Here is an 18448-nt window from a genome sequence, read left to right as displayed (position 1 = left end):
AAAAAAACCATGCAATTTCTTCAACCAACAAAACTGACAATTTCATGCAAACATTTTATACTCAAAATCTTAGAATTTATTCTAGCAACAGAAAAAGTTAGAAAATCCTGAAGTAACTTTGATGATACTTTATAATTTCTGGAATGATAGAAACCTTGATTATCTCCAACATAAGTCAAACTCTAAAGAGAAAGGATGTGTAAGCACTTTATCTTGCTATTGGTGGCTGAAAACAAGAACTTTCAAACTTGTGCTTCTCTGTTCCACCAACAAAAGAGAAACAATGTACTACAGTTTCACCAGATCTAGAATAAAAAGAGGAGTGAAACTTTTGGTAGAACCTAATATAATTGCAGTTATGCTTTCATGAATAAAATCAAAAGAAAATCTAGATATAAATAACATTAAGATATCAATAAAGCCCTCTAGCATTCCAAGGCATTTGTGTAAGTTATTCCGATGGAACTAAAAGGCAAACTAAAAGCTTGAAGTAGCACTATCATTTGAATTTGTATTTACAAAGTTCAAGGAAGCCAAGTGGGTTCACTCTAAGCAGAAAAAGAAAAAGGGATTGCACCATATTGTTGTTATCAAGAAGAGTGACTTTACAATAGTATTGTAATAACTATGTATGGGGACAGGAGGGCACTTGAAATAATGGAGGGAACATTTTGTAAAGTATATGATTGTCTAACCCTATGGTGTATACCTGAAACTAATACAACATAATACTGAATGTAAAAAAGAAGTGACTTTAGAGACCATAGCAGATAGAACTAGGTAACTATCTCAGTTTCATGAGAAACTACTATTGTAGTCATAAGGAGCTGGCACATAGCACACAAAGCCCATGTCTGACAAATTCTGACCTGCTCACCCAAGGCAGCAAGAGAGTGTGACAACAATCCATTCATAAGAGGTGATAAGTCAGTACAACTATTGGAGAAGCGTCCCTACAACACCCTTATCAAACTTGTATAACTTTCTAAATCACCTTCATGCATGTTACTATTAAAATCACAAAAGAATAATACACCATAAACAGTCATAAGCTATTTATTTTTTATATTACTCTGAGCCTCCATATAATATAGACCAAAAGAATAATATAGAATTGGCATTTGATAGCTGTACTTTTCTTCCTGTAAAGAAATAACAAATGAGGTCATCATGGATCCTTCCCAACAGAGATTTCAATTAGGAGTAAATAAACCTGCTCAACTAGAAGGCCCGATAGCAATGTACTTTTCACAAGGGAGGTTTCACATCATTCTTACAGATTCCGATGTCCTTTGCTCAGCAGTCAGAGGGACAAACAGGGTCAGCTTGAATGCTTCCCTAGCTCTAGGGTTTGTGAAACTATCAGGCTACTCTGATAGCTTTAAAAGGCCTTGGGTTATAATAAGTGCCCATCAGTAAATGAGTGGATCAAAAAACTATGGTACATTTACACAATGGAATACTATGCAGCAGAGAGAAAGAAGGAACTCCTACCCTTTGCAACAGTATGAATGGAAGTGGAGAGCATTATGCTAAGTGAAATAAGCCAGGTGGTGAGGGACAAATACCATATGATCTCACCTTTAACTGGAACCTAATCAACAAAACAAAAAAGCAAGCAAAATATAACCAGAGACATTGAAATTAAGAATAATCTGACAGCAACCAGAGGGGAGGTGGGAGGGGATAATGTGGGGGGGGGGGGGTTCAGGAACTACTATAGAGGACACATGGACAAAACCAAGCAGGAGGTGGAAGCAGGGGAGGGAGGTGAGGATGGCTGGGGTCGGGGAGAGTTGTAGGGGGTAAATGCAGATAACTGTAATTGAACAACAATAAAAGTAATTTTAAATTTTTTAAAATAAAAAGATAAATAAAAGGCCTCAGGTTATTGAAACAACCCTATCTGTCTTCCTTTGCTCAAGCTTGAGCACTAAGAACATAGCTATAACACTTGTCGGAGCCTAATGTACACATGATTTCTACATACCCTGGCACCAGTCAAAACTGGATGAAAACATTTCAGAAAGTCACACTTGTAAAAATCAAGGGAGTAAAACACAGAATACAACTGACAGATATACTCCATACCTATTAGATGTGTGAAATCAGTTCTAATAAAATAATGGCCTTTTCTGGGCATTGAGATTGAACTGAGGTCAAGGGCATTGGAACTTACCAAATGGACTCATATTCCAGAGGGCACAGGCAGGACTCTCACAATCCTAATAACGAACAAGATAGCAACAGAGGATGCACTGACACAGCGCCCAGTCAGATCTTAACAAAGGTAGTATGGCAAGAGACCTACCTTGAAAAAGGAGCCTCTCGTACCCAGGGGGGTGACACAGAATCAAAGTCGATCCGAGAGCTGTGTCACAAACCTAACACAGAGTGAGATCAGCATCTGGTGTTCATCTGGGCTTGACCTCTGGGTCAAACCCACAGCAGTGCTGCAGGAGCTCTGGGTCATGCTCTTCGGTTTCCTTACAAAACTGTGACCTGAAAGGGAGAGAAAAGATGGCTGAACACCTTTGCCACAAGTACAAATCAACATCTCTAAGGAAATAGCATAATTGTAAAAAGAAGAGATACACCAATCTATTCCTAGTTCTGAAAAGAAGCCCTTCCAGCCACTGTACACCCTTAGAAGAAATAAGCCTGAGCCTCCAACTTTATCCCACAGACCCACTGAGATGTAATCAGCTGTGACTATTAGTCACATCACACAGTAAATTGCTGGAGTTCAGGCTGTGGCCAAAGGTACTCTCAGCCTGTCTGCTGACTTTAGCTACTGTCCCTGAGGTTAATGAGAAAGAACCTGTTAGCCCCACATCCAGGGATACAGAACTCATTGATTCCAGTGAGAGATGAGATTCCAGGCTCTGGGTGCCACACGACAGCTGGGTTTTGTACATCACTGGCTCTCAAGTAGCTCTGAACAGCTTACAAAACTGGGCAGAGCCAGTTAACATGCTATGCGAAGACCAATTTCTACACGTATTCCAAAAAGATCCATTTTATAGAGGCACACACACATAGTATGTGTCGCTAGAACCTTGGCTTATTCAGAGTGGCAAAGGTCTTAAACTATATCCTAATTATGTAAACCATTGAGGTAATTCTGGCCTTAAACCTGACCAATTCCATGCTGCCGAAATACAACAACAACACAGCACCTCTTGCATCAAACAAACCTGGCAGGGAAGTGACTATTTGTCAGTGGCTGAAAGATTGTTTCACAGAGTATCAACATCACCAAGAAGCACAGGATACTCCCTCTCATTGCAACTTTCACCCCCCAGATCTCCACAGGGCTCTCCTTTCCCCTTGCTTCCTTTAGGTCTTTATTTCACCTTCTCAGTGAGACCTTTGCTGCACAGCCCACCAGAAGGTGAGAATCCCTACACCTTCTCCAGGACCCGTTCCACCCCCAACCTGTGGTTTTGTGCAGAGCACATATCATTATTTAGCATGATCTTTGTCTTATTGATCTTATTTTTCAGTCCCCCTCACACACTAGAATGTGGGCCCATCTGAGCAGGTAGCGTTTTGTCTCTTTCATGGCTGTATTTCCAGCATTAAGAACAGTGTCCGGCACATATTAGGTAATCGGCGAATAGCAGATGTCCCCTTCGTCCACCAGCCATTACTAATGTGCATGCCATTCCCAGAGGCAACCCGGTTAATTGTACAGTGTGCATCTTTCAGAATTTTATTCCACATATTTACATTTTTGTAAAAGGGATCATTAAAATAGCTACCCTGCCCTTTAATTAAGCAGCAGAATATTTCTACAATACTTAAAACAAATATCACCTGTCTCCAGTCCCAAATGGAGACACAACTTATTACAGTTCTATAAACGTAACCATAATCAACTGTCTTAGTTGGTATTTTCACCTGTAATCTCAATAACATATTCAAAATAGGATCACTTAATTCGTTTTCGTTGGCATAGTTGTTTTGGTGAGTCTTTACAGCTCTTTGACATGGATCATTTTAAACAAAGCAGATAGAACAATATAACAAAAATCTAGGTATCAACCATCTTAAATAATAATCAAGACCTGAAACCATAAAAATCCTAGAAGAAAACACAGGCAGCAAAATCTTGGACACTGCTTGTAGCAATATTTTTTTTCTGATATGCCTCCTCGGACAAGGGAAACAAAAGAAAAAATAGGTAAACAGGACTACATCAAACTAAAAAGTTTTTGCACAGCAAAAGAAACCATCAACAAAATAAAAGGACAACCTGCAAAATGGGAAAACATATTCACCAATACATCTGATAAGGGGTTAATATCCAAAAATCTATAAAGAACTTATAAAACTCAACACCAACCCCCCCCCAAAGAATCCATTAAAAAAATGGGCAAAGGACATGAATAGATACTTATCCAAAGAGGATATACAGATAGCCAATAGATATATAAAATATTCTCAACATCACTAATTATCAGAGAAATGCAAATTAAAACCACAAGAAGACATCACCTCACACCTGTCAGAATGGCTGTCATCAATATATCATCAAACAACAAGTGCTGGTGAGGATGTGGAGAAAAAGGAACTGTTTTGCACTGTTGGTGGGAATGCAGACTGGTGCAGCCACTGTGGAAAACAGTATGGAGATACATCAAAAATTTAAAAATGGAACTGCCTTATGGCCCAGCAATTCTGCTTATGGGAATTTATCCAAAGAAATCGAAAACACTAATGTGAAAGAACATAAGTACCACTATGTTCACTGCAGTGTTATTTACAATCACCAAGATATGGAAGCAGCCCAAGTGTCCTTCAGTACATTAGTGGATAAAACAACTATGGGAAATTTACAGAATGGAATACTGCTCAACCATAATGAACAGGAAAATTTTACCTTTTTCTGACAGTCTGGATGGACCTGGAGAGCATTACACTAAGTGAAGTCAGCCATTCAGAGAAAGACTAATACCATTTGATATGTGGAATCTAATAAACAAAATGAAGTAACACACAAAACAGAGATAGACTCATAGATAGAGAGCAGGTTAACAGCTCCAGGGGTGGAGGTTAGGAGGTAGAGGGATTGAGCAAAAAGGAAAAAGGACTCGTGGACATGGACGACAGTGTGGTGATTGTGAGGGAGATGGGGTAAAGTGGGGATAAACAATAATGGAAAAATACAAAAATAAAATAAATAATAATCACCAACATTTTGCCAGTGATTTTATTTGCATATTTGAAAACACATGCCATATATCACATGGCTTCATGTATAAATAAATCCAGACGTTACTTCCTCCCCATGCTCTACTGCACCACACAAATTACAGTTATTCCCTAATGCCCCATGAAAACACCCATGACCAATGAAACTGCTTCATCTATAGATGAGTCTTAAATCTGATTTGTTCTTATTTTGATCCAAACAAGTATCATACATAGAATTGGCTGAAGTAGGACTTCATCCTGTTTAACTGATAACAGCCCCTCCACTTTTTTTCTTTGCCATTCCTTTGGCGAAAAGATGGAATTGTTTATCTGGTAGAATTACTCACGTTCTGGATGGCTAGGCAGGCATCCTTGTGCTGGCCGTGTTCCATTAGAAACAGAACGTCCTGTAGTGAGACCTATGGACTTGGGTAGATTCAGGCTCAATTGCTTTAGCAAGGACAAGTCGTAGTGAGTGCTTTGTACTGATCTTACATCGTATCAGAAGCACGTGATAGCTGTTGTTCACGGTTTTTTGTGAAGTAAAGGTTGATCGAATGGTTACAGTATTCTTCCCTTGATTCACCCACCCTGTAAAATTCCCTGTTTGTCTTTAACCTGAATTTTATTAAAGTCATGTGCTGGTTTACATTTTCATTATCAATATGCTATTCACACATTATAATTTACCATATTAAAGTATACAGGTCACAATACAAGATAATATTGAATGTAAACTGGGAAAATAAATTTAAAAACCAAAGTATACAAGTCACTCTTTTTTAATAAATCCATAATATTGTGGACCCTTTATCCCAAGGAGGACATTTTCATCCCCAAAAGAAAGTACGGACTCTCTTTTAGTACTTCTTATCAACCATTCCCCACTCCCCTGATGGGACTGACAGCCCAGCTGAATGGTATGAAGACACTTCAAAGTGAAAACCTCTGAGCTACAACAGAAGCGGAAGTAAGCCTTTTCTGAGCTTCCCTTATCTGACTAAAGCAGAGCTTTATAAGAGACACCCACCACCCAAATTTGGGGAGTCATGATTAGGCATGCTTGATCTTGGACATTAGAGCATTCCAAAAGGTTGTGTAAACAAGCCAAATCAGATCTTTCCATGCTTTGAAGTCCTAATCTATCAACCCCCTTGGATTGGTATATAAACCTCTGTCTCTAGCTGTTTAGGGAGCCTCTTCATCTGAAGGTTCCCACATGATAAATAAACTTTTCTTCTGTTAATTTACTGTTAATTAATTTGCAGAACCCTAGCCACTTGAACCCAAGATGGTAGAGAAACCGGTTTCCTCCCAACATCCTACTCTCACTAAACCCTGGCAAACAGTAATTGGCTTTCTCTCTGTGTAGATTTGACTGTTCTAGACATTTCTGCAAATGAAATCTTACAGTACACTCTTCAGCATCTGGGTTCTTTTTCCATATATCATCATGTTTTCAAGTTTCATCCATGTTTTAGCATGTGTCAATACTTTATTCTATCTTTTACCTAAATATACTCTGGTTTCTCTTCAGATTGTATGAATCTTTTGCCTTTTACTAAATAAAAGTCCATGGTATGGATATAGCACATTTCGTTTACACATTCACCAGTCAATGGGCATTTGGATTGTTTCCCCTTTGGGCTTTTGACCCATAAACACCCATGTGTGTTCCTTTGAATGTATGTTTTCAGTTCTCTGAGCTATATGCTCAGAGTGGAATTGCTGATCATGTGGTCACTCTGTATCTAACTTTTTTTGTGAAAATGCCAAACTGTTTTCCACATTGTCCACACACCACTCAGTCTTCTCACCAGCAGTGTGTGGCAGTTTCAATTTCTCCATATCCTTATCACACGTGTGATTTTCCTTTTTTTCATATATTGGCTGTCCCATGATTTTAAATGCCCAATGACCACTTATGATGATCATCTTTGGGGTGTGCTTAGTAGCTATCTGCAAGGAGAGAGCAATGGGTTTGAAGCCTGTGTGTGAATCGATCTTGTGCCACCCTGCTACACAGTGGCAAAGCCATTTAGACCTCGGTTTCCTGGCACAATGACTAGTTACTGAATCTGTGACTGTCCAGGGAATGGGGACACAGAAGAGGCTTTGACCTGGATCTCCACATGGGGAAATGGCCACTACTCCCTAAAGTGAAGGACAAGAAACACCGGGAGGAATGCAGCCAGGCAGCTGACATCCAGAGCCCAGGGATGGTCAGGCAATTCCAGCTGGGGAGGAGGTGGAGGCTCTTTCACTGTCCACTCTACAAGGCAGGGAAGATGTGGCAGAGCATTCAGCCCTCCCCTCACCCCCTAGGAGTTGAAGGCAGCTGGTTTTGTGAGAGCTCCTGTGTTGACCCAAAATGCAAAGAGGCAGCTTCCTGGCCAGGACAAAGCACCTCTCACCTCTGGGTCCTCACAGTCCTCCTCCCTCCAGCCCTGGAAAATCCCACCCACCTCTGCCCAACCTGCAAACGAGAGGTGAGAAAAGAGCTGAGTCAGAGCCTGAGCCCCAGGCTGGGAGTAGCCGCATAGCAGGTGGCCTGGGAAACCTGAGCCTGCGAGGGTCCTTTGTGGTGAGTGTACTGGGGGCAGAAAATTCTGACGTGTTAGGGGCTGTCAGCACACTCGTTGTGTTGCCCTGGGTTTCATGTAATGCCCCTTAATGTCCTGTAAAAGCGTTTCCCTTAAGGATGCTTACAGTGGGGAATGGATCTGGGCAGGGGTGACTTCAGTTCTCCCTTGAAACCGTTCTGTACTCTTGAAGATGTATTTTCCTTAAAAAATAATTAACGAAGGATTACATTTCTCACAGGAAAGAGTCAACAAATATCTTCTCAGTCAATTACTGATTAACCAAATAGATGGAGGTTACCCATGGGCCTAGGGAGCTCCTTAGACTATTGTTTTCAAATATCTTTATTTGCACATCTCTCCCTCCCTCCCTCCCTCCCTCTCTCTCTCTCTCTCTCTCTCTCTCCCCCTCCCTCCCTCCCCCCACTACACCTGCCTCCCTTATGTGAACATGACTTTGCAAGAAGAGCGTGTTCCTTTTTCAATAAGAAGGGAGATATAAATCAAGGCACCAGTCAGGCAGGAGAAACCTGCGAGTCGCTGTGCCTCCTTGGACCCAGCACGTGCCCCGACTCCCACCTAGGCGGTGTGGACGCCAAGTGCAGTAGCTCCGGGGGAACGGAGGAAGGGGCACTGGCTCCCTATCAGGCCCTTGGCAAGAAAGGAGGTGATGGAGCGCAGGGAGTGCCTGCTCTTGCGCATCTGCCTCTCACCTGAGGAGGGAGTAGTGAAAGTTTTGATAACTTTAGGCACAGGAACGATGCAAACCTGTAACATCGCTTCCAAATATTACTCGTTGAAACATTTTTCCTCTAGTTTTGCGACTGCTGAGCGGTATATTTCCCGTTATATTGTTCCATCACATTCACCATTTGCCCTTTGGCCGGCAGGGACCCTACAAGAGGGACAAATTGGTTTTCCTAAGAAAACGGCAGGGGACTGAGTGGAGGTCTTTCCCCGGACTTTCCCAAGCCCACCTCTCCCCGCCCCTTTAGGCCCAGAGGACCCTCTGAGGATGTCCCACCCCTCCCCTGGGCGGGGCCAAGACCCGGGAACTCTGCTCTCTCCCCTCCGAATACCTGCAGTCCCCACCCCCCAGAGGAACTGGAGTAATGAGGCTGTGGGGGGAGGGGTGGCGCCCGCGGCTTAAGGGCAGGGCTGGGTGAGGGGCGCAGTGGAGTCCCGCCGGCGCCCGAGCAAGGAGCAGAACCGACCCGGTCTTTCCCTCCGGCTCGACCTCAGTCAGGTGGGTCTCCCGCCGCCTTTCTTCCTTTGCCTTTCCTGGCCTTTCCGTGACGTGGGGATACACGGGGCTAGGAGCTGGGGTCTGGGCTTGGGTGGGACCTTGCCGGCCCTGCAGCGAGTGGGCAGCCACTGCCCGCCATACAACCTGGGCCAGTGGTGGCTGCTACCCATCTGGCTGGGGCAGGGGCTTTCGGGTGGGGGTCTGGAGTTTCCACGAGGCTAACTGAGTTCTGGAGACTGTTGCGTGTAGGGAGAGCCTCTAAGTAGATCGCCTCGGGTGTCCTGGGCCGGGAAGCCACTTCCTATGGCCGCAGAGCACGGCGTGCGGGAGGATCGGGTGGCCCGCGAATCCAATCTCTCCTCTCTCTTCCGCCCCATTTACAGGACCACCCGAGGTTCTCCCTTGTGGGTTTGGGTGGAGTGCGTTGCCCTTAGAGACTGGGCTCCCCGGAGTGTATCTCTAGACAAGGAAACTTCCCTTCAATAAATATTTGAACTGAAATATTAAATAGCTCTCTTTCCTCACATGCATTTAACTACGTGGAAGGACAAGTCTCCAAATCTTTAGGGGCTTCCCCACGTGATGGAAATACTGGTGGGTTACGTTTTCATCTATTCACAGTTCTGTGCAATAGGAGGGATCTAACGGAAGGATGATTATTAATGAAAGAAACGATGAAGCATTTTAAAGAAGGCATTTCAGCCCTTGCTGGTGTGGCTCTATGGACTGAACGCAGTTTGCTGTTCGAGTCTCGGTCACGGCATGTGCCTGGGTTGCTGGCCAGGTCCTCAGTAGGGGGCGCGCAAGAGACAACCACACATTGATGTTCCTCTCCCTTTCTTCCTCTCTTCTCCTGTGTCTAAAAATAAATAAAATATTTTTTTAAAAAAAAAGCAATTTCAAGTTGTCGAAGATAATAAAAGATAGTAGTAGTAACAAAAATATGTTTAAGGAGAATCAATTTAGATGTACACAAAAAAGCCCAGGAGGAAAGAAAACAGTTGGAGAATTTTTCGAAGGCATTGTTAAAGGTGTGAGTGTGCATGTGCGTGTGTGCACACACGCACGCGGACATTTCTAGTTACTAATAATGAGACAGAAGATTGCCTTATTTCCAAAACGTAAAAACTCCACTTCTGCATAAAAGATCTGATGACATGAGAGGGCCATCAAGATATGAGGGTCAGGGGTTTTCATATAAAGGATCTCACCTTGTTTACACAGGGATTATAACCATTTCATGGGTAAAGCAGTCTTGAGGTCACTTGAGACGAGCCAGACCCAAGATGTCAAAAAATGGCAGGTTATTCAAGCCCCTCAGATGTGCAGGTTTTGGTTGGGAACTCAGTTATATAAGAAATTTTACAGGAGTGTAGTTTTTGTTTGTATTTTCCTTGTATGAGGGGCTGGGTAACCTTGTATATTTTATTTAAGAGCCTTGTGTATGTGTGTGTGTTTTCTGTGAACTGTTAATGTTTATTTCTATTTTTTAAAGATTTTATTTATTTTTAGAGAGGGGAAGGGAGGGAGAAAGAGGAGAGGAACATCAATGTGTGATTGCGTCCTGAGTGCCCCCTGCTGGTGACCTGGCCTGCAACCCCTGACTGGGAATCAAACCTCAGACCCTTTAGTTCCCAGGCTGATGCTCAATCCACTGAGCCACATCAGCCAGGGCAATGTCTATTTCTAAGGGGCTGCTACTCTTTCTCTTAACTGGTATCTAGAACCTTGCTATATATGAGGAAGACCCGTGATGTGAGTTGAAATATTTCTTCCCATTTATCATTGCCTTCTAACTCTTTTTTTAGCAAGCTAAAATTGATGTGTGTTCACATGTATCTGTTTTGAATGGCTTTTTGAGTCAAATGTACAAAAGGCTCTTCCTGCTCCATGTATTTTCTTGCCCAGTATTTCTTCTAGTATGTGTCGAGGTTCATTGTACATTCTTAAATCTTTCAAGCTTTTATTTAAGGGCAATGAACTATGATGGATCTTTTAGATCTTGTTGAAAGCAGCCACGTCCGTGGACTGTACATAGACCTCAAGAGCACTGTTCTGCTCCTCCAGCATCCCTGTCCCAAATGTATTGTCTTCTACTACACACTGTATTTGCAATTTTTAAATTCCGTACCAACCTGGATCCAGTTCAGAAGAGCCCTAGACCAAGCCGTCTAATCGAATGTTCCTGGCACACTCCCCTAACTTTGTGGTATCCGTCTCACCATCCCAAGGTTTCACACCTGATAAGATGGAAGACTTGGCAACAAGTGCAGGTTTATGGATTTCTTTGACTCGTATTCAGCAAGGGGTTTTTCTCTTAGCCTCTTTGCTTCCTTCATCCTCTTCATCAGATCCAAAGAGATCAATGACACTTCCCGTGGTGTCTTCCAAGAGGCCGGGCCATACTTGCCCAAAGCTTTCTTCACGCCTGGCAGATTGGCCTTTTACTTTCTGTAAGACTTGATATGATTATACCAATGTAGGGTGTGGTATAAGTTGTCAGGTGGTGGGCCGGTGGGCCAGAAACTGCGTCAAATGCTGCCACATCTGCTTGTCATGGCACACATAGCCCTCGATGGAGCACCTGGTAGTTTTTGAGCAGTTGGAGGCCTGCAGGGCCTTTCAGGTCGCCAACACCCAGGGCCTCCACTGCTCCGGGAGCTGGGTGGCAGCAGAGGAAAAAGGAGCACAGGCAGTTGGTGCCAAGTGTGAAGAGGGGGGGAAGTGCTTGTTGTACTTTTAATTCTTCGATCTGCAGAGAGTTTCTCCTGGCTTATTGTGACAGATGTAGAACTAAGAACTTATTGTAGATGGCTACCCCTCGTCCCAAGACCATCTTTATTCTCACTGATGTGGGAGGGTGCTAAATTGTGTACTAATTCTTGTGTGTCTTCAGGGCTATTCTTGGATTTTGTGGTCTACTATATACAGGGGTGGACAAAATTAGGTTTACAGTTGTGAGTTTATTCTTATATATTATTTATTAATGATAATCATAACCTGCATGTCTTTTTCCTACATGTAAACAACTGAAACCCTACTCCTCCCTCCTGCCCCACCGTATTTTCACATATGGTAAGACTAGTTCCCTCACAACATGGCTATTCATTGTCATAAGTCTCCTGGATATTCCTGCCTGTTTGTCTATCTTTATGAACAATGAAAAATAACAAAACTTTCAAAAAGCCTTTTGGATTTTCCTTGGGATTAGTTGATTCATTAACTGACAAAGAATTGATATGTTCATGGGGTTAAGTCTCTATTCGAGAATATAGCACATCTTTTTTTAAAGTATTTTTATTGATTATGCTATTACAGTTTTCCCAGTTTTCCTCTTTTATCCCCCCTCCGCCCTGCCCCCCCAACTCTCCAGCATCCCCCCCTTAGTTCATGTCTATGGGTTGTACATATAAGGTCTTTGAGTCCTGTTTCTTATACCATTTTTTATCTCTCCCTATCTATTTTATGCCGACCAACTATGCTTCTTCTTCCCTGTACATTTTCCCCGCTATTCCTTCCTTCCCCTCCTCCACTGAACTCCCTCTGTGTGATGTCCATTTCTCTGATTCTGTTCCTGTTCTCATTGTTTGCTTAGTTTTTCTTTTTGTTATTTTTCTTTTCTTTTAGGTTGATAGTTGTGGGTTTGTTCTCATAGAATATAGCTCATCTTGACTCTTGATTAAATCTACTTTTCAATCCTTCAGAAATTTAGAAGTTTTCATCAGGTAGATTTTCATGTGTTTTTTTTAGATTACTGCTAAGCATGTAATAGGTCATCAGTGATATTTCTAAGTGGATATATTTATTCATGGAATTGGCTTGTAAAAATATTAAAGCCCTTGATGGTCAAGAATTCCTTTAACATTCTCAGTATCAGTAAGTGGTATAGTTTCCATATTATAATCAATCCTGGGAAAGGTTAAAGCGTTTTGAAGCATGCCACTCTGAATGTTGGGTTTTGAGCACTGGGTGGATAAAAAGTTGTAAATAAATGTCTCAGAAATATTTTCCCTCTTATGTGCACTGTTGCAAACATTGTTCAAATGTCACTACTTTTTTTTTTAATGCTTCATTGGAAGGAGAATGAAACCCTTGAATTGCCCATATTTTTTAGAAACTTCTAAGATCATAACCTGTTAAAAGTTAACATAAATGGGGAAAGATGTTGTCTGACACCTTATTTATTAAACCAGCAAGTAAGCCCTGATCTACACAAACACATGGCCCCGACCCCATTGCTGTGAGCCAGGTGGCCTCAATGTGCCCCTTCGCCGGAAGCTAACTCTGGTCCATGATGAAGATAGAGAATATAAACTGCCTGCTTGAGTTCCCAGGTGTCTTTCCAACCAGGGTGTACTTGATGTCAACTGGAAGCCAGGGAAGTAGGGGATCAATTGACTATTATGGACAAGAAGTTTAGACGGCAGTTCTCAATGCAGTGACCCCAGAAGATGATGAATATCTCACTGAATTCATAATGAAAGGGTATAGACACATTAATACATAAGATTGGCTGAAGAAATTGTGGACAAGACAGCAGCATAGGTAAACACGGCTCACCTCCTCACACAACCACATCAAAATGACAACTAAACTACAGAACAACCATCACTCAGAACCTTCAGAAAGCAAGCTAAATGGAATTCCTACAGATTTAAAGAAGAAACCACGTGGAGACTGGCAGGAGGGGTGGAGAAACAGAATGTGCTGGCCCCACATCCGTGTGTGGTGGACACAAATTGGAACAGGTATTGCAGGAGTGAGAGGTCCCAGGCCCCCCAGCCTAGGGTTCCGGTGCCAGGAAGTGATAACTTCAGGCTGCAAAAACCCCAGAGGGGACTGAGACTGGAAAACTGCTAGAGTCTCAGGCAGTTCCTCTGAAAGGGCCCACACACAGACTTACCAGGACTTATTACCTCTGAGCTCCAGCATAGGGGCAGCAGCTTGAAAGGCATCAGAGGCAAATGGGGAAGACAGGAACTATCTGGCCTCAGGGCGAGAGCTGGGGAACAGATTTCTCCGAGACAGAAGTGCTGGCAGAGGCCATTGTTCCCCATATCTGACACTCCATCAACCTGGCTCTCACTGTTTGTCCCACCCTGGTAATTCCCTGAGGCTCCTGCCACCCTACTTCTGGGCCCACCCAAGCTGTTTCTAGTAGCTTTTCTACACAAACGTCTGTCTTGGCCCATGCTTCACATCTTCCTAAATTCTCTCAAAGAGCATTTGGCCTCAGTGTGCCCTGTGCCTACTGCTATGTGGCCCCAGGCCCAGCACTAACAGTAGTTGGCCTTGGTTCATAGCTTGGACTCACTTGGGCACCTCCAAACCCAGCACAAGTAGCAGCCATCTACAGATCACTTTGTAGCTTATTTGGGTGGCTCTGGAGAAAACACAGGAGGTGGCTGACCTTGGCCTGCACCTCTCAGGAGTCTCCAGAGCCTGTGCACCCAGTGGTCAGCTACAGACCATGTGGGGGCACCATCATCAAACCCCCTCTACAAGCAACACACTCAAGGGGTGGACTCAGTGGGCACCAGAGCCTTGCTGAAGTAAGCCCTGTTCTGCGGAGTGGGCCCCTGCACAGCTGATCTTCCACAGTGGTCGGAGGTAGGTTGTCTGTGGTCACTGCTAGTCCTTGCAGCTGATAGGCCTGGTAAATCCCTGCCATTGACTGGCCAACAGCAATCAAGACTCCAATGCAGGAAGGGGACATATACTCCCCCCCTCTGCTTGCTTCAGCGTGGGTGGTCAATGGACCAAGGCAGAGGCTCAGCACTGTTGGCTGTGGCCCTGAGCAGTGGGCCCAGGCTCTTTTCCCCATGCCTGGCAGGTTCATGAAGGGGACTCACACTCCTGGACACACAGACCTTACTTGGATTACCAGCTGTCCCACTTGACCATTTCTGAAGCCCTGTGGCCAGTACTGCTCTGTGGGGGAGTTGAAAGTCTGCATTTCTGGTGCAATACTGCCATTAGGCAGAACCCCTTGGACATTTCCCTGAGCCCTGCACTTGGCTTCTGGGGAAAGAAGAAGGACCCAGTGAAGTCAGAGAAGCTGGGAAGATAAGGAAGGAGGCCAGCCTCCACCACTCCTCTGAAGTCCAGATCTCTGCCAGCCACTGTGGATGGGCTATGGCCATGTTGGCACCATGCACGTGCACTGAGATAAGGCCCACGGCTGAGGTGCCTGGTTGGTGGGGCACAGGAAGTGAGGATGCAGAGCCTTGTGGCCGCACTGTCTGTGCTGTACTTCATAAGGGAACTTGGTCATTGACTGTGAGCATTTGACTGGCATCGAACGCCTTGGGGTTTAGAGCAAGTCGGCCCGGGTTGGCCGAGTGCCCTACAAGCCTGTCTCTTGGCCACTATACAGCCCAGCCAAAGAAAATGAGAAACTTTCACTCAAGGGACTCTGATTACCTGGCAATTATACCCATTTTAAGTGTAAAGGGCACAAAGTCATTGGCCCTACAGTCCTACAAAAATATCTGCCTACGAGGTAGCATTTGGCTCTCTGCATGTATAGGACAATTCCTTGCAATAAAGTAGCAAATGATGACTTGGGGCCACTTGACACATACCCATGACACCCCAAGAAACACCAGGCAATACAGGCCCCTCAAAGGATAGGGTCATTAGATAAGAGAACTTAACTTGAACAATACTGCAAGTTTTCTTCAGATTTTCCTTATGTAAGTAAAGGGGGAGTATTGTTGCAATCTTAGCCACTATTTCAGGTTCTTTCCCTGTGGACTTTTCATGTTTCTTCCTGTTTTCTTTCCTATGTTTTCAGTCAGAGATACACAGACATTCCTACCCTACTCAAAGATTATAAAGGAATCATCCTATGGTTTTATTTTCCTAGTAGTAATATGATACTGTTTATTATATATTAAATTTTGATACTTTATACTACTTTCTTCTGTAGAGAGTAAGAACAGAATTCTTTTCTGGAAGACTACCCCTTTGGCCGAAATTTGTCATTACAGCAAATGCTAAGGGAGACCATCTTCCTAGATTAGACACAATTTAACTGTCTATAGCTCTATTCCTAAACTTTGAACTCTACCACACAATAACAAGGGGAAAAGTCATCCCACCTCTTGACAATGCATTGGCAACAGTGACATGTACAACAATGCCAGTTTTACTGACATCTGTACAAGGTAAAATACCCACATATATTCCTAAAATTTTATAGCAACACTGTTTACTGTAACTTGCAATTCACCTGAACAACTATTAAAGCTCTGGCTAAGGCCACAACAAAAATTTCTGCATCAGCTCTGTAACATACAGCCCCTAACAAATAACACAGTCAACTCCCAGGCCCTCCCCTTTTCCCTCCGTTTCGCAGACCCACCTGTCACAGGTCCAGGGTCCAGGCCTGAGCAGGCCTGGCCTCCTGCCCCTCCACCTTCTCCACCTTCCTAGGGAGCACAGGTTTGGCCCCGGGAGGCGCCCCGGGCCCTGGGAGCCTCTCTGGGCCGAAGCCCAGGAGCCTAAGTTCCGAAGCACGTGCGGGCACACACACACACACACACACACACACACACACACAGAGAAAAACCACACGCACACGCACACACGTACACCAGACGCTCGGGCGCAGAGAGGGGCTGGGCGGGCACGACACAAACGCGTCCCCCCACCACCCGCAGTGAGGGAGGTTCTCCTGTGCAGCTCTGCCGGAGCTGGTGGAACCCGGCCAGCCAGGGCCAAGGGTGCCTGGCCAAGGGTGTCGGCAAGAGGATGCCAGCAGACGCAGGAAGGGGAAGGCCCGCTCCAACGAGAGGGAGCCAGGGCAGAAGGAGCCCATCGCAGGCGGTGTCACCCCTCCGGGTCGCCAGGCTTCCAGCACAGGCTTGCAACGGAGGCTCCGGGCCCCACCTCCCGCTCGGGAGGGGAGAGGAGGGCACAGGACACAGGAAAGGACAGGACATTGCGGCGGACACGGGGGCCCAGTGAAGTAGAGGCGGGCCCCGTAGAGCGGTGGCCCCGGCCGGCCACACATTGGCAGACTTGGGCCTTCTTGACCACCTGCCACCAAGACGCCCTGAGCCTCTCTGGGTCTGCGAGGAGGAGGAAGGGCCCTGGCCTGCACGCAGCGCCGGCTGTCCAGGTGTCCAGCCCGCAGCCTGTGGGCAGGCCTGGGAAGCCAGCAGGGGGTCTGAAGAGGCTCCCTCCAGCTGGCCGGGCGGCTGGGGGTGACACAGGGACCTCCTCCCTCTTGTGTCCCCTGCCCCCCGCCCCCCCGGGGGTGCAGCCCGTCTGATAAGGCCCGGACACTCTCGGCCTTCCCGTCTGGACCCCGGGGCCACGAGGGCCCCACGTCGGCAACAGCTTGTGGGGTGGCTCCTCCCTGCCGGGGGGTTCGGGGCCGGGAGGAAGAGCGGGGGGGGGCGGGGGCGGCCCCCGGGGTCTGGTATGCGGGTGGGTCTCCCGGCCCCAGCCCTCCCTGCACACACCCCCCTTGCTTTGCTGTCAGGTCATCCCGGAACGGGGCCGAAACGTGACCCCTGGGTCCCTGCCCCTCTCGTCACACCTGTGAGGCACCAGCCCCTCCGCCGCTTTCGCCCAGCCGTGTCGGGCCTTGTGCGGGCACTGGTGGCCCCGTGGGGGTCACGTCCCGACCTGCAGGGTCCCACGCGTCCTCCTGCTCACGGGGACACGGGCACATCAACGGCCCGTCCCCTCCGGTGGCCGTGCCAGGGGCCCTGCCCGGGGCGGGGGCGGGGCGGGGGAGACAGGGGGGGGGGCGCACAGGAGCAAGGAGCAAGGGGTGGGGGCCCTGGGCTCCTCGGACAGGACCGTGTGTTCCCCGGCCCAGGGGGGGCCAGGGCGGGCCGGAGAGAAGTGAGGACAACGGACGCCGTTCGGCTGGCTCCCGAGGTCACTGGCCCCGTAAAGGTCGGGATCCCAGCCTTGAGTGATGTGCTCCTCCAGGCCGAGCCAATGTAGTGCCCACTGGGAATGGGGACCCTGTGTCACATGGATGGCACAGGATGCGCCACTGTGAGGCCTGGGACCCAGCCTGTCGTTGGCGTCAGACAAAGGCAGCCCGACAGCAGTTTTCCCTGTCTGCCTCCCGCTCCTGCGGGAGGGCAAAACGCGGCCCCTGACCGGTTGACCTTCCAGCGGGCCGACCCGCCGGCCCTCCCGTTTCCCCTGGGTTTTCCCCACCGCCGGGTCCGGGGCCTCGGGCGACATGGCGCGCAGCCGGGAGTGCTCACCCCAGGCAGGGGCCCCCCCTCCCCGCGTGCAGCTCGCCCAAGACCCCCCCCACGACGGGGATCCGGGGCCACAGCGCCCCTGAGTCCCCCCTCTGCAAGGAGCCTCAGTGCGTTGCTAGGGAACATGGCGGCCGCCGAGGCCTACGCCCCCCTCAGCCCCAGGGGGGGACCCGGGCACCTCCTGG

General features: G+C 46.6%; 1 pseudogene; it reads right to left on the bottom strand.

The window, feature by feature from the left end:
* Window positions 1-11022: 11022 nt before the first annotated feature.
* Window positions 11023-18240, bottom strand: LOC123805066 (annotated as a pseudogene).
* Between the last annotated feature and the right edge of the window lie 208 nt (window positions 18241-18448).

The sequence above is a fragment of the Phyllostomus hastatus genome, unplaced genomic scaffold (genome assembly GCF_019186645.2).
Source record: "Phyllostomus hastatus isolate PE091 unplaced genomic scaffold, TTU_PhHast_1.1 phas_scaffold_28, whole genome shotgun sequence".
NCBI classification, from domain to species: Eukaryota; Metazoa; Chordata; class Mammalia; order Chiroptera; family Phyllostomidae; genus Phyllostomus; species Phyllostomus hastatus.
This window is presented reverse-complemented; position numbering and strand designations above follow the sequence as displayed.